Source organism: Stegodyphus dumicola, chromosome 3 (genome assembly GCF_044657685.1).
Source record: "Stegodyphus dumicola isolate Sdum_Otavi_A_Nest chromosome 3, ASM4465768v1".
Classification (NCBI taxonomy): Eukaryota; Metazoa; Arthropoda; class Arachnida; order Araneae; family Eresidae; genus Stegodyphus; species Stegodyphus dumicola.
In genome coordinates this window covers 111,205,865-111,211,864 of record NC_140770.1, presented here as the reverse complement: position 1 = coordinate 111,211,864, position 6,000 = coordinate 111,205,865, and positions in this window count along the sequence as shown.

Here is a 6,000-nt window from a genome sequence, read left to right as displayed (position 1 = left end):
AGCTTTTTTTTTTTTTTTTTTTTACTCAACATTTTCCCAACAATCTGCTGACTGAATTACGCTAATGCTAGAACTTTTATGGAACAAAAGTGCTTAATCATGACGAATATTAGGTGCGAAATTGGGAGAAAGTGTAGAATCGCCCACTGCTTGCCGCGTTTTTGCATATACACGGTATCCATGTACACATCGACCTATTTTCACTTAAAAAAAATCCCTGAATTGTACAAAAATGGCATTGCGCACACTCTTGACTTTATCCATGTACACATCGACCTATTTTCACTTAAAAAAACATCCCTGAATTGCACAAAAATGGCATTGCGCACACTCTTGACTTTATCCATGTACACATCGACCTATTTTCACTTAAAAAGTCAAAGAAAATTGATAAAAATCCAGTTCTTACTCTTGTAAAAAGCGCCAAACAAATAAGTGGACGATTCTGCACTTAAGCAGCGAAATTGTTTCTAAGTGCTTATTAGCTAAAATCCCCATTGGAATTTTCCGGAAAATGTCACATTACATGTCTCATGATCTCTCATTTCCCTGAGACAAAATAATCTGTGATTCGAACTGTGTACTTCTCAGATTATTGCTAAAGTCGTAGCTAGTAACCTTTATCGCCTTACCAAAATGTCGCCAAACTACCTGTTACCATATTCTAAAGATTAGCCCATTTTTTATTCCATATTATTATAGTAGTAACGACGTTATAGTTAGAGTTTTATATTGTTTCAAGTGAAACTGTTATGTCTTTAATAAGTTAAATGCTTATCTGTTATCTTCGGGTGAAGATGAAACCATGCCAGGGATAAATAGAAGGGCTAGCTCATTTCTTTGTTCGACTCCTCGCCGACGCGAGCCTAATGGGGGGACGTAACAGGCAATAATCTGACGTCACTGTGATGCCACCTGTCCTGATTTCCCGCGTTTAAAACAGTAGTTTCATTGAGCTGCGAGACGATTTCCTAGAGGTTACATATCCCAAATTAATTTTAATAATATATATATATGTTTTCTAATAATGTATATATTAAAAATAATTTATATATATGTAATTTTAGTCAGTTTTTATTTTAAATTCTATTTTGTAAAGTATCGTTTACACAATATGGCTTTTTGCACTGTAGTAACGTGCCGTAGCACTTACAGAAGTATGAAAGGATGAAATATTTTATTTCATGGGACCAAAGGATCCAAATGAGAGTTTGCTTTTGACGAAAGAATGGATACACAAATGTCAAAGAGAAGATTCTATTAATGTGAAGAGCGGAAAAATCTGCAGCGAACATTTTCTATGTACTGTTTATGAAGATGATATGAAAAATCGCTTGTTTGGATAGCCACAAAAAGAAACTGTTGAAATGTAATGCTGTGCCGAAAGTAAATTATGATGACAATAATAAATCGAAATTGATGATGACAATAATAAATCAAATTAATGATTTTGAAATAAAACTCACAAATGAAAATGTAGATCATCCTGAATGTTTAAGGATAAACAAGAATGCATTGATAATTTGAAGAACAAAATAATATCCTTAGAAAATTGTATTAAAGTATTGAAAAATAGAGAAAAGAAAACTTTTAGAATGTTTGTTCAGCGACAAAGAAGGTGGACGACACCTAGACAGAAATTGGTATCAGAAAATAAAATCTCAAATAGCGAAATTTGGGGGGGGGACACGAATCGGAGAATTTGGAAAAATGTCTAAAGCCTATTTTTATAAAGACGCAGATTAATCCATTACTGAAAAAGAAGAAAAAAATCAGGTGGACTAGTGAAAATATTTCACGTTGCATCGTCACAAGAGCTCTGTCATCTTAAAGCTATGATTTTTGGAAAGAAAAAAAATTAAGAAAAAAATTGGAATATCTTTACCTAGTATTATCAAATTAAAGAAATGGTGTTTATTTTATTTTTTACTGTTTTCTAAATTTTAGTGTAGTCCAAGAATTCAAAGTAATGTTCTTGCTCTAAAGAAGGAAAGAGGCGAATATTTGTATTCTGTAGAAAAAACATGCGTTCTCAATTTCGACGAAATGCATATAGATTGAAAACTCTGCTATGACTCTAAACTGGACTAAGTTGGTTCTTTTCAAAATGTTCAGTTTGTTTTAATCAGAGGTCTCATTTCGCGCTCTGTCTCAAATTACTGAGAAACCGCGTTTTAGTTAGAGAATTTGTTTTAGAAGATGTAACTGTTTTAAATTTTGATATTATTAAAGAGGTTTTAAATAGAGATTGAGAAGAAATCAAATTATGTCACAAACTAAAACCAATTTATTTAATGGTCAAGGGAAACGAGAGACAAAAAGTCGCTCCAGAGAAAACATTATTTTCAAAAAGTACCGCAAAAGGTAAACTCTACCCCACAGGAAATCAGAAAGCATCTGACTTCTATGAGTAAATCGATAATATCTTCGGTATTATGAATAGTACTAAAATAGTACCAACAAGAATAACAAGTATTTAACAAACTAATTTTATTAAGTACTTGTTAAAGTTATTCTTATTCTATCCTTTGTAACTAATTATTGATTAGATTTTGTGCTAGATTAGCGTTCTAGATAAAATATAATAGTATAAAACATCAAAGTAATTGGCATAAAAAGACCTGCTTCCTTTACTCATACTTTTGAAAAATTAAATAACTGTTTTAGGTACTCTGAATAAAGCTATTTGGTCAAAATTAAGGTAACAATCTTATATACATTTATTTAATTGTAATATAGATATAAGTATAAATTACAAAATTATTTTAAAAATATCTATTATATTGAATCGGAAGAGAATTATAACAATGTAAAATTTATAGCAAAAAATCAAACGTAGGTTAGCAGAAATGTTGCCATATATATCATATATGTTTAAACCTATGTCAATGTAAAGTTGTTTTCTGAGTAAATTTAAATAGCTGCTATTATAGTTATCTTAGAAGCAGTATAAAAATTCTCTCAGTTAGCATGCAAATAAAGAAATGATTAGAAATAAACGTGCATTAAATAAAAAAAAACCTGCAAATAAAAAAAAATAATAATAAAAAAAAAAAAAAACACAGAACTTTATGTTAAAAGAGTAGCACATTTTATCTATTATTTTAAAATTGAGTAAGTATTATTAAATTTTTTAATGGTTCAGTCTAAAATGCATAAAGCAGTAACATTGCCTCTTCCAGATTATAGCTATCTTTCACACACAGCTCATTTTAAACGCTGGTTCAAAAACGCTAATTTCCAAGCTGTGAATTATATTGGCGCGCTCAGTGTCATCATGGCTACGTCATCACTTCTCACTTTCTGCTTCAGGGGGAAAAGCTCTATGAGCTAGCCCTTCTCTTCTAAGTCCTGAACCATGCAATGTCCAAAATAACCTTCGGGTAAGATAAAACCGCTACTTTATGCAGTTTCCAAAATAATCTTAGGGTGAGGACTTCGCTGGTGGAAATAGTACCTAAAACCTGGAAAAGAATACGAGTCGATGTCCTGGAGTCGTAAACTAAACGTGGTTTTTATTTTCTCAACTGGATAAATCATTCGAGCCGCGCGCTGATACTTCATTGAATATTTGAAAAACAACATCGAACAAAATCATTCATCTGAGATTACTTCGAAAACGAAACTATAACCAAAACTAACATAAGCAAAGTCTCACTTGGCCTTTTTAAGTAGTTTTAATTAACAAAACAATTAAGATAAAACATTACAATTAAGGGCGTTATAATTATACATATAAGTTACAAAGTAAATCTCGGGGAAATAGCTTGCTTAGTTCATGGCTCCCGCACATTGACTAAAGGCTGGCCTTTTTTTTTTTGGCTGGTGTTTCTTCCGGCGACCGCTAGGTGGCACTCGTTGAGCCGTGGGGTTACAGTGTCTAATTATTGTCTGCAAATGTAAATACTGCAGAAATACATACACAGTAAAAGAACATTTTTAGTACTTCTACCTTTTAATATTAAAATAATTTTCTAATTTCCATATAGCTGCTAATAGAAGTGGCAGATATTGTTTTCTTTAAAAAAGCAGCATCGTTTATTCTGTACCAAATGCCATGTAAACCTGGGTTTGCAAAGTTAGTGTGCTATAACTAATACTAATTTCAGTTTTGATTTAATTTTAGTAATAACATTGAATGTCCTCTTGGACTGTGCATTGCTATGGGAAAGTATCAGGATAATCAACATTATTTTAAATGATTTACTGTATTTGAAAATTCCATCAGCATTTATCAGTTTTCTATTTAAATTCAACCTGATGTTGATCCTTTCTGGTTTTATGATTGTAAGTCGTGAATTTTTGATTGCAGTTTATCAGTTGCAACGTCAGCACCATCATTCTTCAAAAGTAAATGAAGGAAAATTGGAAAACTTAAAAATCTTGCATCATAAAAAGATGCATTTCCTAGAGCAGAAACATGGGTTACTTTAGTATGTAAAATCACTTAATCACTGTTGATTGGAAATTTATGTAGAAAGTTTACATGTTTGATAAAAATATTTTCAACCGGTATTTTATCATCTTTGGAAAATTACTGCATCACTTTTAGTTGCAAGCTGCTATTACTAATTTTTTCTCTTTGATATTCTTTTGTAGATAATCTAGGAAAATATTGAGCAGTTTCACGTTTTGGTGCATATAAGGAACATCAGACCAAGCTTAAGATAAAGTTAGAAAAACTGTGTTGGAAAGAATTGGATTGGTGAGATATGGTCGAAAATCTGAATTGGTAGAGTCTACACCTCTGTACAGATCAGAAATAGAACACTACTCAAGTATAGGGATGAATCTTCAGATCTTTTTTTTTCATCTTAAACACTGGTGGTCAGTGATGAATTCATTCTTGTGGATAAGTGGGACATTCTGTACTTGGCTTTTTGGTAATCTTCCATTAGGTAAGAAAATCATTTAAATAGACTGGCCAGCATGGTTACCATACATCGATAGACTACTGAGCATGTCTGGGAAGAATGTTTTGTTGGTCTTAATCTTATATAGTCCTACCACTGAAATCTGCTCTTCAGGAGAAGTGAATCTCGATCCTTTTTTAATAGTGTAATTGACTTGGTACCTCATAGATGTGCAGCATTCTGTCAAGAGAAGACATATGTTCTGTTATTTTTTTAAATACCAAACCTTTTGTCAAGTTGTGTAGTCAGAATACCATAATGCCTAAAATCCAGTAGACTGCTACAGATTTCATTCACTAAATGCCTCACCGTGTAGTTACTGCTGACCATTGGAATCTTGAATCAAGGTTAATGGTTGGTTCTCCATATATGTAATGTGACTAATATTAATAGGATAAATTGTTAGAATAAAAAAATTGAAAAAATTAAATCTTGAGGGTGGTCAAAATTAATTTAATATGTGAAAAAATATTGTTTAGAGATAAAATATTTTTCAAAGAAACTTAACTACTTAATCATGCATTTTTAACAAATTATGTTACTTTGCAAAACTGAGAAGGAAATCAAAAACTAGTAATGCCTCCAAAATATAATTAAAGCAGATTGTTTGGAAAAGATCTAAAAACCTGGAGAAGGTGAAATAGAATGACAAATTTTATGATAATCATTATTTGTCTCCCATGGTGTCATGGCTGTTTAACAGGCGCTGCATTTGAAACCTCTTTACTGAAAACAATTTTATACATGTGACTTCATGAAAAAAAGCCTTCACTAAAGAGTGAAGAATACTTGAAATCACTAGTAAAAATCTAAATGTCTAAAGTGCCAACGTAACATTTCGTGACAAATTAAGTTTCATTAAAAAATAACGATCCTCAACATATTTTCATCCAAAGGGAATATTAAAGTCCTCCTAATGATGGTGATGGCATACATAGACATGTACATATTTAGTAGATGTATGCAATCAGTGGAGGGACTAACCAAATATGTAGACTTAAATATATTGCAAAATTATTGAAATGTTCAAGAAAGATACAGAACAAAAGCTGTTAACCTTTTCCGAAATGTTCGTACGACTTCAAAA